The sequence below is a fragment of the Musca vetustissima genome, unplaced genomic scaffold (assembly GCF_032173495.1).
Source record: "Musca vetustissima isolate MV318-11 ecotype Yass unplaced genomic scaffold, APGP_CSIRO_Mvet_v1 utg148724, whole genome shotgun sequence".
NCBI lineage: Eukaryota > Metazoa > Arthropoda > Insecta > Diptera > Muscidae > Musca > Musca vetustissima.
In genome coordinates this window covers 23,209-49,863 of record NW_026886769.1, presented here as the reverse complement: position 1 = coordinate 49,863, position 26,655 = coordinate 23,209, and the positions used below count along the sequence as shown (strand labels likewise).

The 26,655-nt window shown below is 34.5% G+C and overlaps 2 non-coding genes across 2 annotated transcripts; both read right to left on the bottom strand.

Annotated features, from left to right (window-relative positions):
- Nucleotides 1-15,548: 15,548 nt before the first annotated feature.
- On the bottom strand, nucleotides 15,549-15,621 carry Trnav-cac (transfer RNA valine (anticodon CAC)). The gene has a single exon. It is a non-coding gene; the product is annotated as a tRNA-Val (tRNA).
- Nucleotides 15,622-15,877: 256 nt separating this feature from the next.
- On the bottom strand, nucleotides 15,878-15,950 carry Trnav-cac (transfer RNA valine (anticodon CAC)). The gene has a single exon. It is a non-coding gene; the product is annotated as a tRNA-Val (tRNA).
- Nucleotides 15,951-26,655: the final 10,705 nt, after the last annotated feature.

Here is a 26,655-nt window from a genome sequence, read left to right as displayed (position 1 = left end):
TTCGTGCAAATCAAACGATTTGCAGGGAATTTGGTTCACCATTTGCCTAAAATCGGGCGAAACTATATACGGGAGCTATATCTAAATCTGGGCCAATTTTCACGAAACTGTGCACACATCATTCTAGACCTAATTCAGTAGGCTATACCAAATTTCGTGCAAAGCGAGAGATATATAAGGACTTTGGTACACCATTTACCTTTCATCCGTCGAAACTATATATTGGAGCTATATCTAAATCTGAACCGATTTTCACGAAACTTTGCATACATCATTCTAGACTTAATTCAGTACGATATGCCAAAATTCGTGCACATCAAACGATTTGCAGGGACTTTGGTGCACCATTTGCCTAATATTGGGCGAAACTATGTATGGGAGCTATATCTAAATCTGAACCGATTTTCACGAAACTTAACACACATCATTCTAGACCTTATTCATTACGGCGTACCGAATTTCGTGCAAATCAAAAGATATATAGGGCCTTTGGTACACCATTTAACTTAAATAGGACGAAAATATATATGGGAGCTATATCTAAATTTGGACCAATTTTTTCCAATTTCAATAGGATTCGTCCTTGGGCCAAACAAATGAGCTGTGCAAATGTCATCCAATTCGGATCATAAATGCGACCTGTACTTTGTTTTCAATTTAACAGGGACAGACGGATGGACGGACGGACATGCATAAATCGACTCAGAAAGTGAGTCTATGCATATTCTAAAAAGGATCCATGGGTGTATCACGATTATTTTTGCCTGTTACAAACATATGTACAAAGACCACAGTGTGGTGAAGGGTATAAAAACTGTAAGAAAGATATATAAGAACTTTGGTGCATATATCGGTGTTGTATCTAAATCTGAACCGATTTTCACGAAACATCACGTACGTCATTCTAGGCATAATTCGGTACGATATGCTAAATTTCGTTCAAATGGAAATATATATATATAGGGAGATAATTCTAACTCGGACACGATTTTTCCAAATTTCAATAGGGTTCGTCCTTGGGCCAAATAAATGAGCTGTGCCAAATTTCATCCAAATCGGATGATAAAAGCGACCTGTACTTTGTTTAAAATTTAACATCAAAAGACGGACGGAAAGTGATTTTATACATATATTCAAACATATGCCCAAAGACATAATACCCTGTTTTTGTGCTGGGGCATCCTCATCCATTCACACAAGATGACTTATACTCCTCCGGATTTCAAAGCTGATGTTATTAGTTTTGTTTATTTGGGTACCGAGGTATATAAAATCGAAGGTGTAGTTTTCAAGTCCACAGTTGGCCCGTATCTATTGGACGTCTTGCGTTTTGATACCAGCAGCTTGGTCCTCTTCCCATTTACTGTCAGTCCCACTTTGGTCGACTCCTTCTCAATTCGTTTAAAGGTGGCTGTTATCGTTAGCAATGTTCGACCCATTTTGTCGATGTCAGCGGCGCGCTAGATCGGTATTTTTTCCCATTGTGCGGCGTAGGCGAGTACTGAGTGCAATTGCTGTTCACATTTGCAGCTCTTAAGACTTGTAAGGATGTTAAAAAGGTCACATGACAAACTGTCATCTTGTCTGAATTCTCGTTCGGTATTGAAGGTCTCCGAGAGGTCCTTTCCGGCTTTAACTGCTGACCCTGTGCCCATTGAGGTTATCCTGCATAGTGGCATTAAATTTGCAGAAATGCTGAAAGTCGACATGGCTTCAAACACCTCTGAATGTATAGGGCTGCCGAATGCAGCTTTATTGTCGACGTATAGGTGGAATGTTGTTCATGGGTCTCTTCCAGAATTTGGCGTAGAGTGACCATAGACCAGATTCTATGGTGGATTTTTCTGGTCTGAAACCACATTTATAAGTTCCAATAAGAACATTGACCATTGGCATCACTCGTTCACACAGTAAGATCGATAGCACTTTATATCTTGTCTCCTTTTTTGCCACCGTATACTTTAATTCTGATAAAGACCAATTAACTTCAGAAGACCATTTTGAAGTGACGTATATTATCAGTTGTTTTCATTTAAAAATACCATATTGAAAACCCCCTTAGTTGTAGAAAAAAATTTTAAAATTTCAATATAATAAATTTGCCATGATGGTTCTGCTTAATAAAGTGTAAAGTAATATTTCTTTCTTTCCAAACTTACGTTCCAATCATATTCTAGTGTACCGATTTATGCACACTATTAACTAGGTTATCTGTCGTAGTTTTTCTTTAAATACAAACGTTTTTCAGATTTATTGAATTATGTGATAAACCACAATGAATTATGTTGTTATAACATAAATCAAATTAATATTTATTACTATCTTATGTGCTATCGAATTTAATAATAATAACACAGAATGAGTGTGTGTGTGTTTGTTTCTCGTTTGCTTGCCAATGCAAAATAAATTTGATCCAAAAACCTATCCAAAAATATAGATCGATATAATGGTATTTAATGGTTGTTGTTTTGTCTTTCGGATCAATGTGAAGTGTTCAACCGGAACAAATATCTTTATTTACATGGTGTTGGTAATTAATTTTTATACATTTACTATTTATAGAGATATGTCGAGATGTGTGATGTATTGCAGGGTGGAGCTTTGCAGTGACGGGCGGTAACAAACAATTCAAAAATTTAATTCTACACTGGCATCAAATAGCGTCATTTTTTGATACCTAGTGTGTATGGCTGACAGTGTTATAGCTGGCATACATACACAAACACACACATGCACATATGTGCGAACGTACGTAAATAGCATGAATGCATATGAACAGTTTGTAATTTATTGAAATGGAATTTTTTGTTTGTTTGTTGCTGTTGTTGTTTTTGTTGCTGTTGTCATAACAAATTATGGCTGCTATCTGTGTATATTGATCTTTTGGCTCAGTTCAAGTATTGTTTGCAACATCATATCCAATATCATATTTCACTATCGATAAGCATCACTTCATATTTTCAACAGACACATATGCATTCACAACGCACACACACATACATAGAAGCATAGCAAAACTTATAGTTAGTTACTCCAATACCCACACATACTGCCATATGAAACCTATAGCGCTTCGCAAAAAAAAAAACACCCATATTAAAAGCAATCGTCTACTCGTATTCTGTGCATATGTGCGTTTGTGTGTGTCTCTCCATGTATGTCTGTCTATCTATCTCACAAAAGTGTCTAAAAGTGAATGCATTACAAACACTCCTCACATGTCCATACACAACTATTCTAGTATGTACTTTACATATCGAAAGGGGGCTATAGAGGTAGTGTGTGTGTGTGTGTGCATGTGTTTGTACGTGTGTTTAGGAACTATGTCGGCATGTGTTGTACCATAAACAAATACATTTAACACATTGTAGCCAAAAGTGCGGTTGTTTGTATGTCTTGGCAAATATGCAATAGACCTGCATTTACTCTTTTTTTAAGGATTTATTACACACGCAGTTACATAGACATACGCACGTACATGTATATGGGAATTTTCTACCAAGACGGCAGCGCATCTACATTCATGCATAAGGACCACATACTTTCCTACTGCACATACCATAATTGTTTGAGAAAACTTGTAGACGTTAGACATAGTACTCAGTAATCGGTTTCAATTTGAATTTCATACAAGTTTAATCTGAATGGGTACGTACTAAAGTTGATCTTAGAATCCTTGCTATAAATTTAACTAATAATTTCGATTGTATATGTATATTATCTTTCCGATGGACAGACGTAGCATGTGCGGAGGGCCATGAACATAAAGTTGGATGATATGATCTATGTGATCTGTAGCAATTCATGATCCGATATTTTATATCAATCGGACAAGCGTTGGTTATTTGGTGTTGTTTTTGCATGAAATCGGACGTAAATATATATGGAAGCTATATCTAAATCTGAACCTATTAAAATCAGTAGTGAGCTGAACAGTATCGTCGAACGGGGCGGACATACTATGAACTACTAACTTTCTGCGGTTCTTATTTTGAGCCTAGGAATATTTCGCGATATTTGCACCCTGTTGACGACTAAAAGTCGATATTACCACTTTCTAACCCTGACATACATATCATCTCAACGTCGTCCTTGAGCATAACCGGAACTTTCTAAGTGACCAACGTGACATTTCCGTCCTCTGGGGTAATGCTAATACTAAACCAGTAAGGAAAGTTGTAAAGTCGGACTGGGCCGACTATATGATACATACAGATGTCGTCTTTTCGATGGAACATTGATTTCATACTTTTTAAATAGACTTTAAGCTAACTTTACGCACGCAATTTGGTATGCTTCACTGTTTAAAATGTAATATCAATCAAGCAACCATTGATTATTTGATTTACAAAATTACCATGAATTTATACTAATTTCAGTAATTTTGCCAATGGGCCTAGCTATGGGTCTTTAGTACACCATTTACTTAAAATCGGACGAAAGTATATATAGGAGCTATATGCAAATCTGAACCAATTTCAAGAAAACTTGACACACACAAGATTATAGTAACTTCAGTACATTGTACAAAATTTACATTAAATCGGACGAAAATATATATTAGAGGTATATCTAAATCTGAACCGTTTCTCACGAAACTTAACACACATCATTCTGGACCCAATTCAGTGCCCTATTTCGTGAAAATCGGAAGATATTTAGGGACTTTGGTGCCCCATTTAACCTAAATCCGACGAAAATATATATGGAGCTATATCTAAATCTGAACCGATTTTCTCGAAACTTAGCACACATTATTCTAAACCCAATTCAGTACCCTGTGCTAAATTTCATGCAAATCGATAGATATAGATGGACTTTGGTGCCCCATTTACCTTAGATCGGACGAAACTATATATGGGAGCTATATCTAAATCTGAACCGATTTTTCCCAATTTCAATAGGGTTCGTCCTTGGGCCAACTAAGTGACTTGTGCCAAATTTCATCCAAATCGGATTATAAATGCGGCCTGTACTTTGTTTACAATTTAACATCTACAGACGGACAGATGGACGGACGGACATGCATAAATCGACTCAGAAAGTGATTCTATGCATATTCTCAAAAGGAACCATGTGTCTATCTCGTTTCCTTTTGCCTGTTACAAACATATGCACAAAGACATAATACCCTGTACCACAGTGTGGCGAAGGGTATAAAAATATCATAACACATAGACACCTTTATATAGGTATTACTCGCACATCCGAGCACATACATCAATATAGGTGGTATCAATTTGAAGGTCAACCACTCCTCTTGAACATACTATCAACTTTTATGTTCTTCAGGTAAATGAATGTCCCCTAGACTCATCAAAAGAGTCACGTTTATTCTTTGACCAGATTCCCTTCCTAGTGTAAAATTTCGTTGTGTTCGGGTCAGGACCATTAGTTAAAACAATAGGGGTTTCTTCGACCAGAACACATACTACATGTTTAAGTCGACTCAGCTAGTCGGGGTATGACGATACCGGTGGGTCTAGTTCCAATATTTCGCGGAATTACAAACTTACAAAGCTAAAAAACTATATAAACTTAGTTGTGTAGGGTATAAGAATTAATTGAAACCAGTAAGGAACGTAGCAAAGTCGGACGGGGTTGACTAAATGATACCCTTTACCACTTTATCTATATTATAGTCCTATGAATCCTAACAGACCTCACAGTTTTGACGTCTGTTAGGATGAGGACTAAATTTAATATGTGATCTGTGTCTATATGTGAACCGACTTAGCCCTACGATCAATAACTGGTTGCACTACCATAGTATGGAGGGTATAAAAAGGTTGATTTTCCGTTTATAACTCAACGAAATAATCATTTTTAACCCTATAATGATCGTAAAATTATATGACTATTTAAGCATGTCCGCCTGCCTGTTGTACTCATTCTAGCTTTTAAACGAATTGAGAGAGATCGCCAAAACTTACCATTGACTTGCTTTTTGTCCTCTTTTAGGCATAGCTCCAATAAAAGTACAACTCAATTTATGAAATTTTGGTGCTCTTGAGCGATTTCTATAAAACTTGTCATACGTTAGACTATCCTCACTTCAGTACGTTTTGCAAAATATTGTGCCAATTGGCCTAAATTTGACTCTATGGTGTACAATTTCCTTAAAATCGGACGAAAATTTATATGTGAGCTATATCTAAATCTGAACTGATTTTCACCAATTTCAATAGGGTTCGTCCTTGGGACATATAAATCATCTGTGCAAAATTTTATCTCATTCGGATAACAAATGCGACCTGCACTTTCTTTACAATTTAATTGATGGTGTCTCCGCTGAATATTTTGATCTATCATGACTTTAAACTCGGTTATAAGTTCTCTTCATTTACATATTCGCTGTAATCGATTTTTCCTCATCACTATGCAATCTTGAACGCTGGAACTTTCATAAAATATATGACATGACTTGATTTGACTTCTTGAAGAAAAACGATAAATGGAAGGCATGGAAACGCGTAAAACATATCCTTCATGCTTGCACTGCATTCCAGAGTCAGTAAACGAAATGTTTTTTTTTCTTTTTGAGTTTGCATATAAATACACACACGCACACATGCAATATGGATGAAGACAACAGAGATTGTGCTGGTATCGAAATGACCTAAGTCCAAAAAGGGAATATGAACAAAAAAAAAAAAAAAAAAAATTTTAAATTGTGAATAAGTTGAAATGGAAATATTTTAAGTTGAAATTTCTTTATATTTTTATACCCTACACAACTATGTTGTCAGGGTATTATAGCTTTGTGCAGCCCCAAAAGTTTGTAACGCCGCGAAATATTGGTCCTAGACCTACCCTTAAGTATACCGATCGTCATATCTCGACTAGCTGAGCCGACCTAGACATGTGTGTCCGTCCGTCCGTCCGTCTGTCCATTATTATTTGTAAACACGATACAGGCCACAATTATGGACCAATCTTCATGAAATTTTGCATGTAGGATGGGCTCTGCCCAATGAAGACCCCTATTGTTTTTGGTAAAGATCGGTTCATATTTAGGTGATTAAATGGACCAAATACTTAATTTTGTCGGTTTATCTGATCGCTCCGGAGGCCGCAATTATGGTCCGAACATCGCGAAATTTTACATGGAGAAGAGAATCGGGCCAGAGAATAAGCATGCCTGTTTTGTTAAAGATCGGTGAATATTTAGCGGGTCAAATGGACCCTGACTTTTGTGTGAAAAATGACAAAATTTGTATTCTATGGCGTATATATTTACCCCTGAACGACATAGACCCGAGAAGTTGATACTATATCCAAGAGGAGTCGTTGACTTTTAAATTGATACCAATTGTCGTACGTACTGGAATGTGGGTATTACACGTAGAGGGCGGAAATATATCACTGATCGGTTTGAAATTTTCCATGAGGTTCTAGTTATGGTCAAGGACAACGCATATAACTTTTGGTGATGGTCAGATTATGCTTATGGGAAGAAGTGGACCGAATATTTCATTTTTTTTTGTGTTTGTCGAATCGATGCCAATAATAAGCCAAAAATCACAACACAAACCACGGTGAAGGCAATCTGGACAATTAACTAGAAGCGCTGTACTGAATATGAGTGATATTCGGAAAATATGTCAGTGTAAAGAAGAGGTGCTGTTGACCTCTAGTCGGGCTAGAGTGAGCAAATATCAAGAAATATTGCCCAAGCTCGGAATACATATCCGCAGAAAGTTAGAGTTCCGTGGTAGTTGTGTAGGGTATCGTATGGTCGGCCCCGTCCGACTATACTGCTCCGCTCACTGGTTAATATTTAAATTTATAAATTAAGTTAGACTATTTCAATACCAGTAAGGAAAGCAGTAAAGTCGGACGGGGCCGACTATATGACACCCTTCACCACTTTGGGTATGTTCCACAGATGAATTCTAACAGACAGATTTTTAAAGGACCAGTAAAATGAAATAGGATCCATAAACATGTCATTCTGCAACAGATACTAATTTTTCCATTTGGTCACATATAGAAGCTGTATCTAAATCTGAACCAATTTCAGGAAACTTAATACACATCATTTCAAACCGAAGGATATTAAGGGACTTTGGTACACCATTTACCTTAAATCAGACGACAATATATATGGGATCTATATCTAAATCTGAACTGATTTTCAGGAAACTTAACGCACATCATTCTATGCCTAATTCATTACGCTTCGCCAAATTTCGTGCAAATCGAAAGATATATAGGGACTTTGGTACACCATTTACATTAAATAGGACGAAAATATATATGGGAGCTATATCTAAATCTGAACCGATTTTAAGGAAACCTAACACTCATCATTCTAGACCTAATCGATTACTGTGCCAAATTTCGTTCAAATCGAAATATATATAGGGACTTCGGTACACCATTTACATTAAATCGGACGAAAATATATATGGCAGCTATATCTAAATCTGAACCGACTTTCAGGAAATTTAACGCACATCATTCTATGCCTAATTCATTACGCTGTGCCAAATTTCGTGCAAATCGAAAGATATATAGGGACTTTGGTACACCATTTACATTAAATCGGACGAAAATATATATAGAAGCTATATCTAAATCTGAACTGATTTTCAGGATACTTAACACACATCCTAGACTTAATTCATTACTTTGTGCCAAATTTCGTGCAAATCGAAGAATATATAGGAACTTTGGTACACCATTTACATTAAATCGGACGGAAATATATATGGGAGCTATATCTAAATCTTATCCGATTTTTCCCAATTTCAATAGGGTTCGTCCTTGGGCCAAATAAGTGAACATTGTCAAATTTCATCCAATCTGATCATAAATGCGACCTGTACTTTGTTCACAAAAATACATGGACTGACAGACGGACGGACATGCGTAAATCAGAATGTGATTCTATGCATATTATGAAAAGGAACCATGTGTCTATCTTGTTTCCTTTTGCCTTTTACAAACATATGCACAAAGACATAATAACTTGTACCACAGTGAGGTGAAGGGTATACAAATCGTTGATTTTACTAGTGGAATAAATACATATATGGTACATATTTGAAGGAAAGTTTGGCGGCATATTCAAATAACAAATAAATGGACCTATGGCCGAAAAACTCAATAACGTTATTAATATATATATATATATATATATTTTTGTGCTGAAAAATGTATCGATAGTCCTCAAAATATCGAAGTGTAGATCGCCCTTATATGGGAGCTATGCCAAAATAGGGAAACGTAGTCGAACGCAAAATCGACTTTTGGATTGTTGCCCTGGACCAAAAGTCTGACCAAAAAGTCGACTTTTCGATATTTCGAAATATTTCAAAATCGATGTTCGACTTTTACCGACTAATGTAAAATCTTCTCATAAATAAATTGTTGGAAACAAATAAAATAAAGTTCTGGAATGCGTTATTTTCGGGCAATTTGGGCTTTGTGATTATAAACCTAGATCCTCAAAGATCAAAAGTCAACTTTGACTTTTAGACTTTTTAATTCAAAAAAGTCGATTAATAGATTAGTCGAAAGTCGATTTACATATCCCAAAAGATGAATCAATATTTATTATTTCTACTGTGAAAATTTTGTACTCAATGCGAACGTATATTTCTATATAAATTTGTCAGATACACAGTCTGTATATGGATATTGCCTGCTTTTATTAAATCTAATCGATTTATTATATGAATGTAACCACCAAGATTGTACATCACCCCAAAGAAATGACGGTGTACACAGAGAAAGATCTTAATTATTGACATCAAATGTATTTCCCTTTATTCCACTCCTCTATTGTAATTCAAAATCTGTATAATCGCATTTTATTATATACGTAAATAGATTATTTCCTTTTATCGAACAATTCACCGCAAATACTTGTGGAAATGTTAAAAAGTCTGCAAATAAAAATGTACTTTGAATAAATTACAAAGTGGCAAATTCTCAATCCATTTCAAATGGAAAGCCAACCAACCGACATATTTAAACATTGAAGTTGTAAACCAGTCGCCACTAACGTTTTATCCATTTATCCAGGCATCCAACAAGCCAGTCAGCCAGCCATCTATCCATTCAGTCATCATTTAACCAAGTTCAATTCAATGGCATTGACCATAAAGAAGGAAAAAAAACTGAAATAATGAATGGAGAAGAAAACAACTTGAATGCGAGCAAAATTGTAGAAATGTAAAGAAGAGAATGAAGAAATAGGAAAGTGACCATATTTTTTGTTGCTTTTAAATTATTGAACTCTAAAGGAAATATTGAAGTATATTATTTGCCAATGAAAATTGGTAGAGATTTCCGAACAAGTAATGTTAAGTTATGTTTGATATTGGATTTTTTCTCTGAAAAGTAAACAAATAGTTTGAATAATTGAGAGAAATAATGGTATATTGTAGTTGGAGACAAATGTGCGATACGGATATCACGGATATTTTATCTAGGGATTAATGTGAAAATTTTCGGTAGGAAAAATATAAACAATGTCCCAAGTCCATTACCGATACAGGCTCAATATTACCATTACCTTGCTTATACCTTTTACCAAACTAATTTCATTTTTCCATATATAACTCATCGGAATAAACATTGCAAGCCATGTTAGAGCTTCAATTTCTATATATAATGGGCTCCAACACTATGTGGTCATAATTTGACATTGCATATTGTCATTGAGTAGCAAATAGTCCTAATAGAAAGAAATAATCAATTTCTGATTTTTTACAATTTTATGTAGGTATTCAATCCCGCTAAAAATTATTAATACCGCCCCACATTTTGGGGTTTTCTTGCGTCCACCAAAATTATCGGTACCAATTCTTGGGGTACGGTGTTTATGACTTTGATATTTTTAGAAAAATTCCAATTATCATTCGCTCTAGTTTAGTTCTACGATAGAAACTTTTGTCTGCCAGTATACTAATGTTGGGTGGTATAAAAAGTTATTCCACATTTTTTAGGATTGTCTTCATATAATAGTACCGTTTCAAGGTTCAGATATTCTTGATAACGCGAAATTTAGTCATGTCAGTCACACTAACTTCCGAATACATAGCTTATGTTTATTGTGGGCTGGGTCAGTTCTATATCGGTACCCATACCCCCATTGAATGCGTATTTTGCGATATAATTAATATTTGATATGTACTGAGTTTCCAAAATGATAAGACATGAACAATTAGGTTTGAAAACGTGTATAATATTTCTCGTGGGAAAATGTTGAGGTAAAATCATATTGGAGGCTTGACCCAAACGTTTACGATATAAATTGACCACTCCGCAGACTAAATACAACTCGATTTATATCAATTCGTTTAAAGGTTAATAACATTTGGCGTCTCCGACGAATATTTCAAGGTGTTGCAAACAAGATTAAAACAGATAACACGACAGATATATTCTCGCAGCCCATGGTTTCATTGTAGGGGTGTTAAAAATCTTTGAAGAGGTTCCAGACGAAGTTGCCCCATAGACCTCATCTTAGATTTTAATGTAGGTTTGGAAAAAATATTTGTTTTGGTTAAATCTGAAGTTCTATTTTCTTAATATTGGATTAAAAATGCTTCAATATGTCCACACTTTTTCGGGAAGGTACCAGAAGCAGTAGATTGACAGGTAAATTTTTACCATGTATATAGTTTAGATGACATTGTATATTATTCATATGGGATTTACAGAATTTTCAAAATTTTGACGCTTTATAAATGAAGTATTTGAAGATGTGGATCGATAAGACCCATCTTCCAACATTATGCAGGCATTGTTTAAATATTAGGTTGTGCAAATGTAATTTGGATATTTCGTTAGTTTTATTAAAGATTTAAAAAGTTTAAAAATTATGACCCCTTGTGTAGGCGGTACTAGAAGGAGGGGACAAATATGTCCCACCTTCCAAAAATATACCTTTGTGGGTAGAATATTAGATTGTGTAATGTTAGATTGTGTCTGTTCGCATGACTTTATAAAATGCATTTTCAGTACAATGTTGATCATTTTATGGAGGAGATACCAGAAGGAGTGGGCCGATATAACCCGTCTTCGAACTTGAAATAAGTTAGTAATAAATAATAATATGTGCAAAGTTCGGATGAAATCTTGATAAAATTATCATTTGATACAGTGATTTCTACATGAAAACCAGTAAGGAAAGTTAAAAAAAATCTCTTTCGAACGGGGCCGACTATATGATACCCTTCACCATTTTGGGTACATACAAGATATGCTCATATGTACAATATCCTCTAGATGGAATAGACATAGCATTATAATTAATGGAAAATCTAAATCTGAAGCGATTCCAACAAAACTTCAACGATGTCAATCTGTATTAACTTCAGTACGATATGCAATATTTCGTCTCAATGGGAAAATATTGACTATATGGTGCTCCATTTACATAAAATAGGAAGAAACTATACAAGGAAATTATATCTATCTAAATCTGAACCGATTCCAAGAAAACATTCCATACATCAATCCACACCTAAAGCAGTACTCTGTGCCAAATTTGGTCTCAATCGGACCAATATTGACCATACTGCCAATTTACATTAAATCAGACGAAACTATATATTGGAGCTATATCTAAATCTAAACCGATTCCAACAAACCTTCGCATACATCAATCTGGACCTAATTCAGTACACTGTGCAAAATTTTGTCCCAATCGGACCAATATTGGGAGTTTGTTGACCCATTTACATAAAATCGGACGAAACTATATATGGGAGCTATATCTACATCTGAACCGATTTTCTCCAATTTCAATAGTGTTCGTCCTTGGGCCAAATAATTTATATGCGCCAAATTTCATTTAAGGGAACCCCACCCATTCTCGATTTTAATTTTTAAAGATTTTCAAGGGCTAGTAAATCAATACCAATGCTTTTTAAGGTTTGTAACTTTGCACATATATAATTGAAGATTTAAAAGAGAAGAAAAATAATTTACAAAAAAAATTGTTATTGTTTTGTTGTTGTTTTTTGTAATTAAAGAAAGGTCCTTATTTTTGATGGCGGGCATGATAACTCCTCACTGGAACATCGGAATCCGAAAATTCTAACGATGTTAGAAATAGTGCATGTCTGGCTCTCCTATGAACTAGGATTATTGACTTCGCTCTAAAATTAACAAAATGGTGGACCTTTGAAAAAATATTTTTGGAAAATCGCCGACTTTTTACCAAAAACCAAATTAAAAAATATTATAAGATTATAAGATCTTCACCGATTGGCTTTATCCTAGTTCATACGATAGCTATACAATCACAGAGAAACGTGTAAAAATTTGAAATCGATTGGGTCATTAGTTTTTGAGTTATCGTGCCCGCCATTCGCAAAAAAATATTTAGAGAAAAACGCGTTTAAAGTTTGAGAAGCCCTTCAGCTGTCACTTGATGCTTTTCACTTGAAATTTTGTAGGGACATTCATTAATTAGTGCAGATTCGAATTATATCAACACAATTTTTGACCCCGAGAATGGGGGGTCCCCTTAAATCGGGTCATAAATGCGACATGTACTTTGTTCACAAAAATACATGGACGGACGGACAGGCATAAATCGACTCAGAAAGTGTTTTCATGCATATTCTCAAAAGGAACCATGGGTCTACCTCGTTTCTTTTTGCCTGTTAAAAAAATATGCGCAAAGACATAATACCCTGTACCACAGTATGGTGAAGGGTATAAAATCACACACAAACACATAAGATCTCAAATTATTTGGGCTGATATTGAAAATTTTCTGCAAATTTTGTTTTCAAACTCCATGAAACCGGAATGTAAAAAAAATACATACGCGTCTAGTCTTTTAGAATTTTAGGTTTAAATCATAAAAATACCGAAAACTGACCGAAATAATACATGAGAACTAAACGTGGACTGATATATGCAATATATCTGATTTTCAAAGGTTAACATCAAATACTATCAAATACTATGAAAAAAAATAACAAGTGTAAAAGCGTTAAGTTCGGGCGGGCCGAACTTTGGATACCCTCCACATAGATATACTGATAGGTACTAGAAATGAAAATATAGTGAACATACCAAAAAGTGGATCTTTACCGACATTTAAGAACATATGTAAACCATAATGCAAATTTCAGAAATTTTTAATGGATAATTATAACCTCAGCCTTATGGCTAATGAGGGTAGGGACTTTAGGGTGAGGGTTGACACTTCAACACGGTGAAAATGTGCCTCATTGAAATATTGATTCTATACCCCATGTTTCTTTAGACCATATGCGTTTCAGAAAATTTAGATTTCATCCAAACTTTGCCCGTCTTATTGTTTCTTCCAAACTTAGTTCAAATTCGAAGATGGGGAATATCGGTCCACTCCTTCTGGAACCTCCACACAGGGGCTAGGTCTAAATGCGGCTATAGTTCATTATCGAACCATAAGTTCTAATTTTTTATCTCGCTATCCTCCGCAGGTGAAATGATTACTACAGCGGCTTAGAACCAAACTCAAAACGTGGAACATATCATATAACTATTTTAATATAAACAAGTGAAAAAGCGTTAAGTTCGGCTGGGCCGAACTTTGGAGATTTGCCACCCAATAAAAACTCAAATTACTAAATTACAGCCAATTCGGTGAAAAAAATCCGGTCAAAATGGTCAATGGAAAAATGCGATCAAACCCCCCAAAATACCGCTAAATTAGGGGTACCCTTATATGGGGGCAATCCGAAAATATGGACCCATATTTATAATTTTTAGTTGAGAGATTTGTTACCCAATAAAAACTCAATGTACCAAATTTCAGCGAATTCAGTAGAAAAACACGCTCAAGAACCTCAAAATACCGAAAATTGGGGAGTACCCTTATATGGGGGTTATGCCTAAACGTGGACCGATAAAGCCCATCTTCAAACTTGACCTGCCTGCAGACAAAAGACGACTCTATGCAAAATGTTGGCGATCTATCTCAATTCGTTTAGACGCTAGAGTGATTACAACAGACAGACGGATATGGCTATATCGTCATAGAATTTTACGCTGATCAAGAATATATATACTTTATAGGGTCGGAAATGATTATATCGATGAGTTACAAACGGAAAAACAAAATTAATATACCCTCCATACTATGGTGGAGGGTATAAAAATGGGGTTATATGGGGCTACCCCAAAAAGGGGGCAAATATTAATAATTTTTGGTAGGGAGATTTGTTACCATATACGACTACAAAATACCAAATTGCAACAAATCCGGTTGAAATACCAAAATACTGAAAATTGGAAAATCCGAAAAAATTGACCTATATTCATATTTTTTTGTTGAGAGATTTGGTACCTATTAAGAACTCAAAATACTAAATTACAGCTAATTCGGAAAAATACGATCAAAACCCCAAAAATACTGACAATTAAGACGTACCGTTATATTTATAATTTGATGTGGGTTATCGTAATAATTTTAAAGAGTACTCCCAAGCAATGTTTTAAGGGCAAAGGTTTCAAGATATGTCACATAATTTCTTCATTCCTGTAAGGACATTTTAAAGAAAAATTCAAAATCAAATTTTAATAAAACAATTTGTTTCCGCCCGGGTTCGAACCGGGGACCTTGTGCGTGTGAAGCACACGTGATAACCACTACACTACGGAAACTGTCTGTTAATAATTCAAAATTAAAAAAAGAAACTAAAAATTTCTTTCATACGCTGGACTAACAGTGTACTTTTTTGCACAATTGTACGAGATGATATACGAAAGCCGCAGCGATAGATAACAAATGCGACAAAAATACATTCAAAGATAGGCGGACGGACGATAAACAGAATTCAACTTAAAAATATTTTCAAAGTCTGTTTGGTTATTGGCCAAATAAGTATTCACATCCTTTACTTCGACATAAGAAAAAAATTGTTTCCGCCCGGGTACGAACCGGGGACCTTGTGCGTGTGAAGCACACGTGATAACCACTACACTACGGAAACTCGATGTTAGCGACTCTAAATCCGAGTAGTAATACGTGTTTCGTGTATAAAATTCATAACAGTTGTATGTGAATAATCAAAGTCGTTCTATAAATGCAAGGCATTTTATGTTTGATGACTTAAGTTAACCGATGTATGTGGCACACAAGCCCCAAAACAAACACTTTTTCAACTGTTATCTTTTCTGCACTATTTTGTTTTTCCCAAAAAAAATTGCTAACTGTTGCCCATCACTGTACGATTGGTTGTGTTATAAATTAACATTTCTACTAATGCAAATTCAAACCGCGTTTTACACATTGAAATTGTTTTTACTCTTCTCCACACTGAAAAAACACAGAAAAAGCTATTTTTCCAATCGATTCAAAGCTATTTGCCGAAAGTAAGTTCAATATTTGGCAAATAGTAGTTATTAAAATTAACTAATAAATTTGAAAATGTCTGAATGGGGTTTTTTGTCAGATGCATACACCCTACCACCCACCAACTACATTAAAACCCGCCTCAATCGATGGCGAATGAAAGAGAAATGCATTACTTTTGAACCCTTGAAAAGCAAAAGAATTGCAGTAAATGGAAAGCAATAATTTAACATTATTTCATGACTTTGAACATACATACAGATTTCGAAGAGGAAAATGTGCTGCTGAAAAAAAACAAATATATTTTGTGGATGATTTCGTAGATGAACGAATTAAACCAACAGACAGAGAGGGGTACTAAGCAATGGATATGGTGGCTGATGGCAGAATAACAGAAGTCGATTTAAAACTATTCATGCACAAAATACAAAGCAAACCGCGGTTGGTATTTACACATACATACACACACACACTCTCTCTCACACTGTGGATGTTGGAAATGTTGTAAATTACAATCTGTCTGTCTAACACTTCCGGCTGGACTGCCTGCTGTTACAACTGCTGCACATTGCTGCTTATGAAAATCTTGCTAAATTATAAACTATTCAGGGGGGTGGGGTTCAATGGGTGTGATATTAGTAGATGAGAACTAAAAAGTTTTATAGTAAATATAAATATTATTTAAATTATTTAAAAATCCACGCCTCTATTAGTGATGGTGTTCGAAAAAATATTCTTTAAAAATCCACGCCTCTATCAGTGATGGCGTTCGAAAAAATATGATTTAAAAATTCTTCGAAAAAATATTCTTTAAAAATCCACGCCTCTATCAGTGATGGAGTTCGAAAAAATATTCTTTAAAAATCCACGACTCAGTGATGGCGTTCGAAAAAATATGATTTAAAAATTCTTCGAAAAAATATTCTTTAAAAATCCACGCCTCTATCAGTGATGGAGTTCGAAAAAATATTCTTTAAAAATCCACGACTCTATCAGTGATGGCGTTCGAAAAAATATTCTTTAAAAATTCATCGAAAAAATATTCTTTCACGCGACTCTATCAGTAATGGCGTCTAGGCTTTAAAAATTCGAAAAAATATTCTTTAAAAATCCACGCCTCTATCAGTGATGGTCTTCGAAAAAATATTCTTTAAAAATCCACGCCTCTATCAGTGATGGTCTTCGAAAAAATATTCTTTAAAAATCCACGCCTCTATCAGTGATGGTCTTCGAAAAAATATTCTTTAAAAATCCACGCCTCTATCAGTGATGGTCTTCGAAAAAATATTCTTTAAAAATCCACGCCTCTATCAGTGATGGTCTTCGAAAAAATATTCTTTAAAAATCCACGCCTCTATCAGTGATGGTCTTCGAAAAAATATTCTTTAAAAATCCACGCCTCTATCAGTGATGGTCTTCGAAAAAATATTCTTTAAAAATCCACGCCTCTATCAGTGATGGTCTTCGAAAAAATATTCTTTAAAAATCCACGCCTCTATCAGTGATGGTCTTCGAAAAAATATTCTTTAAAAATCCACGCCTCTATCAGTGATGGTCTTCGAAAAAATATTCTTTAAAAATCCACGCCTCTATCAGTGATGGTCTTCGAAAAAATATTCTTTAAAAATCCACGCCTCTATCAGTGATGGTCTTCGAAAAAATATTCTTTAAAAATCCACGCCTCTATCAGTGATGGTCTTCGAAAAAATATTCTTTAAAAATCCACGCCTCTATCAGTGATGGTCTTCGAAAAAATATTCTTTAAAAATCCACGCCTCTATCAGTGATGGTCTTCGAAAAAATATTCTTTAAAAATCCACGCCTCTATCAGTGATGGTCTTCGAAAAAATATTCTTTAAAAATCCACGCTTCTATCTGATGGTCTTCGAAAAAATATTCTTTAAAAATCCACGCCTCTATCAGTGATGGTCTTCGAAAAAATATTCTTTAAAAATCCACGCCTCTATCAGTGATGGTCTTCGAAAAAATATTCTTTAAAAATCCACGCCTCTATCAGTGATGGTCTTCGAAAAAATATTCTTTAAAAATCCACGCCTCTATCAGTGATGGTCTTCGAAAAAATATTCTTTAAAAATCCACGCCTCTATCAGTGATGGTCTTCATTTTTTCAAAAATAAAATATTATTTAAAAATCCACGCCTCTATCAGTGATGGTCTTCGAAAAAATATTCTTTAAAAATCCACGCCTCTATCAGTGGAGGTCTTTGAAAAAATATTCTTTAAAAATCGACGCCTCTATCAGTGATGGTCTTCGAAAAAATATTCTAAAAAATTATTATTTTTTAAACATGGATCTATGCTTGTAATTATAAAAATTCTATCACTCCATTTCTACTTAATTCTACAATACCTAGAACTAAGCACGTTCTAGACACTGGCCCCGTTTGAATGGCTTACCACGTTTAAATGCTATTTACCAGGAAAAAGGTTCAAATAAATGAATGAACATTTATTTGCCCTAACATAATGTTCTTGCATTGCATTGATCACCACCAACATTACCTTCACTGGCATTCCACCCAAAAAAACCCTCTCACCAATGCTAACACTAACACAATAAGTAGCATAACCCAACAACATTACCATCTAACACGTGGTCATCCAGGACGACTGCCATGGTGGGCCGTTTGCCAGTGTTGATGATGGTGTTGCCGTTCCTGTTTTTTTTTTCTCCTCGAGACAATTTCATGCTCATCTGCATAAAATCAATTCCATTTTAAGACAATTTGAAGATTAGAATACAAATTTCGTATTATCAACGAGGGAATTGTTACGTAAATAATAGTTACCCTAACCCATACAACGGGGGCAATAAAAAGGGAGAAAAAGGATCCGATCCGAACAGACAACATTTCTTGTCGGCAGTCACTTTTGTACGAACTAACTATCAACTACATGAATAAACTTGTGGACGGCTAACTGTACAATAAGTAGTTTTCCCTTTGTGTATGTATTGGTTGCTGTCGTGAAAGAAAATTAGTAAAAAGGGAAATGTTTTACAACTGCACTTTCATTCGCTTCGCTTTTTTGTATGAATACAAATTCTTTCATCTATGGTCAATGCTGTAGTTATTCACTTTCTGTTAGTAATGTTGGTTGTATTTACTATGGGGTCAACTGGGTCATTTTGTTGCTGTTGTGGTTTACATTTTAAAGTATATACATAATTACAGCATAATTTAGCTAAAAAAAATATTGTTCTGAGCTTTCATATCATACAAATACATTAACACTTTTTCTAGAATGTTTAGTATTGTAAACGGAAGCAACGATTCTCAGTATTTTAAACAATTTTGCTGAAATTTCTTCATTACTAGCAGACGTTTTAAAATTATTTAAGACACAACACACAAAACCCAAAATTTAAAACATTTTTATTTGTTTTTAATATGTAAATTTCCTAATGTATAATATTTAACGGATAGGGACTAAATATTGTGGTATTCGATCAATAATTGTGGGACTGTTCATCACCTAAATATAATCTGAGCACCGAAACCTATAGGTTTATCCATGACAATATCCGGAAATTGTATAGCAATCAGCGTGACATTTCGGCCCTCTATTGTGGCCAGTGTTGCCAATTTAGCACTTTTAGTGCTAGATTTAGCACTTTTTAAACTCGTTTAGCACCAAAAAATTGGTTTAGAACCTAACATATTTTTTAGAATTTTTATTTTTTTCTGCATTTTTTTTTAAAAATGTCGGTATTTTTGGTTTCATCCCAAATTTCCCAATGTTTCACGATGGGAATTAGATTTTCCAATGTTAGAAAAGTGTCAGCAAATCTGCGAACATGTAAAAAAGCCCGACCGGTCAAACATTTTATACCCTTAAAAAATGGTCGGGTACTTCATATGGTGGCCGTGGTATTGTCTGTTTTAAAATTACAGCCACTTCGGTGGAAAAAAAGGTTTTAAAACCTCAAAAGTACGCAAATAGGACCAAATGTTATATGTGACGAATGCCCAAAACTAACCTACGTAGGAAATTGTCTGCATAAATTGGCTCTACCCTCAAATAACCTAGAGAATGCTGCAGAAACCTTCAAAATACTGAAAATTTGGCGGACATTTATATGCCAACTTTGACCAAGATTGATAATTATCTGCCTATATGCCAGCCTCCAAAGCCCAACATTGTTGGGAAAATGTAGTCATAACCTTCAAAATTCTTATAAGGTAGCTGCCGGCATTAATCCGTTTAAATCAAAAGTATCAAATCATAGTCAATTCGGATGTTCTCGAAATGCTGAAAAATGTGTGATACCGCTAGGCTCTACATTGTACAACATTCGGGAGCTACACCGAGCAAAACCCAATAATAAAAATTATTGTAGAGCTATTCTCTGTCCAATGAGAATTCAAAGCCACCTCGGTTGAAAAACGAGCCTAAAGTCACCAAAATACCGAATAATGGAAGTACCGCTCTATGGGAGTTATTCGGAAACATTTTTGATAATTTTTGGTGGGGAGATTGTTTACCCAATGAGAATCCAAAATATTATGTGTTGTTAGATCGAATTCAGTTGTAAAACTTAACTGGACTTAAATGTTGACTAATATTGACAATTTTTAGTAGAAAATTTTTCTGCAAATAGAGGAACCCAAAATACTAAATTTCCGCAAATTAGGTTCAAAAACTTGCCCAAAAATTTAAAAATTCCATATATTGGGGTTACGTTTATATGGGGCCACCCTAAAAAGGATATGCCCCATTTCCCATACCAAAAAACTAGGATGAGTAGCAATGTGTACAATATTGCGAGCTGTATCGTTATTTAATCAAACAGACGACATGGCTAAATCGACATAGAATTTATATATTCTGATAAAAAATAAATGGGGTATCAGTTGAATATACACTCACTCCACTTTTTGTAGAACGAATTTTTAAGAAATACAGATTTCATTATTAACTATAATCAAATTTCCTTTTATACATTTTTAGCTAATTGTGGTAATTGTAATACTAAACAACATTAGAATGCGCAGGTACATCTAAATATTTTATACAACTGCCGTATCCGAGTGCATGCATACATCAATATATTTAGTATAACTTTGTAGTTCTTGGATGCGATTGAAGTCTTCTGAAAACAAAAAAAAAATTATTAAAAACTGCGATAGCTATTCAGTATAATTTAAAGTTAGATGCAGATTAAATTTATAAAATAATATTCATCAACTTTTATAAATTGTTTGCATTGAATTAAAAATTAAAATCCACTCAAAAATTACGTAAACACCAGTAAGGAAAGCAGTAAAGTCGGACAGGGACGACTATATGATATCCTTCAGCACTTGGGGTATATTCCACATATGCATCCCCCCAATTACATGTCAATATTCTCTCGAAGGAACACTGGCATGGAATTGAACGAATTTAAATATGTGTTCTTTATCTAACGTAAACAGACTAACATCAACATTCTGCAACCTGTGCTAAATTTCATATCATTCGGGCATATATATATATATATATATATATGGAAGCTATATCTGCATCTGCACCAATAAAAAAAGCCATGACGTCATTCTAGCATCAATTGGATATGAACCGATTTTCCGAAACATAGCGCACATCATTCTAAACTTAATTCAGTACGCTATGCCCAAATCGAAATATGGTGACCATTAACTTTAAATCGGACGAAAATATATATGGGAATTATATCTAAAATTGAACCGATTTTCCCCAATTTCAATAGGGATCGTCTCTGGGACAAACAAATGAGCTGTGCCAAATTTCATTCAATCATAAATGCGACTCGTACTTTCTTTACAATTTAACATGTACAGACATACAGACGGACGGGCATGCATAAATCGACCCAGATTTTATGCGTATTTTCAAATCACTTAATATTCTCCGAAACCTTGTGCCTATCTCCTTTTCTTTTGCCTGTTAACAACATATGCACAAAGACATAATACCCTAAAGGGGATAATGGCGAACCTTCGGCATAAGGGCACATACGACAATCGCATTTTTGATATGAAGATCTAACTGCGTATCACTTCGATCCATAGGCAACGAATATAAAAAATATATAAATAAAGAAAACATTTGAAAAAGCGTTAAGTTCGGCCGGGCCGAACTTTGGATACCCTCCACCATAGATATACTGACATGTTCCTGAAATGAAAATATAGGGAACATACCAAACAGTGGACCTATACTGACATTTCTACTATTATCGTTGCCAAATCATAATACAAATTTCACAAATTTTTAATGGATAATAATACCCTCAGCTTTATGGCTAATGAGGGTGTATACACTTTGAAACGGTGAAAATGTGCCTAACGAAATTTTTGTTTTAGACCTCATGTTTCTTTGCACCAAATTAGTTTCAGAAAAACGCGCTGAAGAACCTCAAAATATCGAAAATTGGGGGTACCCTTATATGGAAGCTATGCCTAAACGTGGACCGATAAAGCCCCTCTTCGAACTTGACCTGCCTGCAGACAAAACAGACTCTATGCAAAATTTTGTCTATCTATATCAATTCTTTTAGATGGTAGAGTGAATTCAACAGACAGACGGACATGGCTATATCGTCATAGAATTTTACGCTGATAAAGAATGTATATACTTTATAGGGTCGGAAATTATTATATCAATGAATTACAAACAGAAAAACAAAATTACTATACCCTCCATACTATGGTGGAGGGTATAATAAAAAAATAACTTTCGCAAAGTTTTAAATCTCTAGCTAATAAACTTATTTAGAGGAACGTTTCTTTACAAATGTTTCGGTAATATTCCACTCCATTTTGAAAGTATTTCGTGTATTAAACTTTTAAAATTGTATATTCTTATAAAAATAATTGAAAATATAATGTTTTTAGAAAATTGATAGGAAAAATAAAAAAACTATAAAATTACCTTCGGGATACATTCGGCATTTTAAAATACACATTCGACCATATACAGATAGTGCGATATTATTTCCTTAAAATGTTATTTAGGTTTTCTATAAAAATATTCCACCGCTAGAACGTATAACCTTAAAAGTCAAACATTGTGTCGCATATTAAAACAATATGCAATATTTAGAGGATATTTAGAGGATTTGAGACGGCGATGATAATTATCAAGCCATGACTATGGTGCCGAATGTGATCCATCAAAAGCCGAAGCTACCCCGGGTAGGGGTACATTGGGCGAATATGACTTTTTGTTTTATACAACCCGTAAAAAAATGTACCAAATACTAATTATTATATTTTTGTGGTACTAGTTTTATAACTAAGTATCAGACTACAATAATCAGCCATAAAGTTTTTATATCTGTGGAATAAGTACTGAGATATAGAGCTGTAAAAAGCGTGCCGAATGTGCCCTAGCCTCCCCTACCACACTATGGTGGAAGCTTTGAATATGTCCAAAATATCAAAATATATGAGGATTACCATAACTTTTTTCGATAAGACACAAACGAACTGAATATCCAATCCAATCTATGGTGAATGTTAAGCATGTCAACTGCCCTTAAGCCACCATACACCAATTTCATTTGTTCTTTATAGTTACTATTGCATAGGTATAGTGATGCACTAGGTGGCGGATTGGTAATACTTGTTTTAAAATATAAGAAATGTTATTCATCATACGCGTCCTCGGTAACACTGAATTCAATCCAGTTTGACTTCTGTGAAGTTTTTATACTCTTCACCACACTGCGGTACAGGGTATTATGTTTGTAACAGGCAAAAATAATTGAGATAGACCCATGGTTCCTTTTGAGAATATGCATAGAATCACATTCTGAGCCGATTTATGCATGCCCGTCCATCCGTCCGTCTGTCCGGCTGTCCATGTTAAATTGTAAACAAAGTACATGTCGCATTTATGATCTGAATTGTATGAAATTTGGCACAGCTCATTTGTTTACCCCAAGGACGAACCCTATTGAAATTGGGGAAAATCGGTTCAGATTTAGATATAGCTCTCATATATATATTCGTCCGATTTAAGGTAAATGGTGTACCAAAGTCCCTATATATCTTTCGATTTGCACGAAATTTGGCATAGCGTACTGAATTAAGTCTAGAATGATGTGTGCAAAGTTTCGTGAAAATCGGTTCAGATTTAGATATAGCTCTTGTATATCTCTTCGTCCGGTTTAAGGTAAATTGTGTACCAAAGACCCTATATATCTTTCGATTTGCACAAAATTTGGCACAGCGTACTGAATTAAATCTAGAATGATGTATACAAAGTTCCGTGAAAATCGGTTCAGGTTTAGATATAGCTCCCATATATAGGTAAATATATAGATTTTAGGTAAATAGTCCACTAAAATCCCTACATATCTTTCGATTTGCACGAATTTTGATATAGGGTACTGAATTAAGTATAGAATGATGTTGCTAAGCTTCGCGAAAAGGTCCATGGCTAGGAAGTAATATAAGTAATATATATACTGAAGTAATATAAATTAGTCTCTGGCAAGTTTCCCTGAAATCGGTTCAGATATAGATTTATAACAAACACGCGACGTCTGTTAAGATACATATGTAGAATATACCTAAAGTGGTGAAGGGTATCATTCAGATATAGCTCTCATACATATTTTCGTCCGATTTGATATAAATGGCGCACCAGACACCCAATGTGTGTCTGATTGCGACAACTTTTTCCACAACGTACTGAATAAGCTTTGCCTGATTTTATGTAAAACTTGTATCAGACACCCAATGTTTGTCCGATTTAGACAATATTTTGAACAGCGTACTGTAGTTAGTACAGATTACTATATGCGAGGTTTTTTGAAAACGGTTCAGATTTATATATAGTTTCCGAATATTTGACCGATTGAGACCAAATTTTGGTTAACGTATTGAATCTAGAATAATGTATTTTAAGTTTAATAAAAATAGCTTCAGATTTAGATGTATATTCCGTACATATTTTCGTCCAATTTTATACATACGTTTGCTCCAAGTGTGCTCGATTGACGAAAATGGTCAAGGATATCATATAGTCGGAACTTTTCATACTTGTTAATATTTAGCGTGATGCAAAAATGTTAGGCATAGCACCTCATATATTGATAATTCCAAATGCTCATACGTAGGCACATAAAAAATTGTTTTTGCTGTGAACATTCTTGTATTGAACTCCACATCCGAAATAAAATATATTCATCAATGAAGAAAATTTGTCATTGCATAGTTATCTATTCAAAATAATGGGTAAACAGAGAATATAAAGGTTCCGACAATTTTAAGCAATTTTAAATACACACCATGTAGGTGGTATAAAAAGTTCTGTCCGCCTCATCTTAACGACTTTATATTTTATATCTTTAATTCAGAGTATGAGAATTCACTATTATAACTTCAGGCGCAATGCACAAAAATACAATTGTTATTCTTTCAAAATAAAATCCTCTGCACGCTTCTACCAGAAACTAATTAACTTTCGATTATTACTATTTTTCCAAAATATTTTAGACAGTATAATAAAGTTTATATTCACTCTCCACACATCTGTTTGTGAGTAGTTTGATTTGTAATCTTATCAAAAAGGAATTTCATTTTAGACTCTTTGCTGCAATTGCAATTTCAAAATTCTCAAACTCAACTTGTTAGGCATGATGTGGTTTTGGACGGCTTAAAAACGAATGAATATCTGACTAGCTAACTAACCGACTAACAAACTGGCTGACTGACTTGCTGGTTGACTATTTGGGCAATTTAAATGAGTAAATATTAAAAAGTCCTTAAAAGCAAAACATTATTGATTTTTCGTTTAAAACCTAATTAAAATTCTTTTGCCGACCACAAAGGACGATGTGAAAATAAAAATGAATATAATTTGCATGTTTCGTGCAAATATTTTAGAATCGAGTCAAACATGAAAAAGGTTGGTATGCATATATCGAATATATATATACTTGCCGGTCATATATGTGAACGTCACATGCTCTGATGGTATATAACCAAAATAAAATGTGAAAATAACTAAAGAGGGTGAGAGAGTGCACCAAAAAACTAGTAATTCCGAAAGCCATCTATAACTCAGCATAAACCGCATGGTTTTTCCTAGAATAGGGAAAATTTTTAACTCAATTCTCAAATATAGAGAAATAAAAAAAAAGACGGAACAGAACAGAGCATATCCAGAGACCTTGTAATGGGCGAAATGGAATGAATAAAAATCACACGGAAACCAAAAAACTGTATTAAACCAATTTTTATAGAGATTGTGTGAAAAACCCCCACTTATTGATTTAGGATGAAATGAATGAATGGGGCACAACGAAACAAAAACGACTACAACCACGAAAAAATCAGACCAATTAAGGC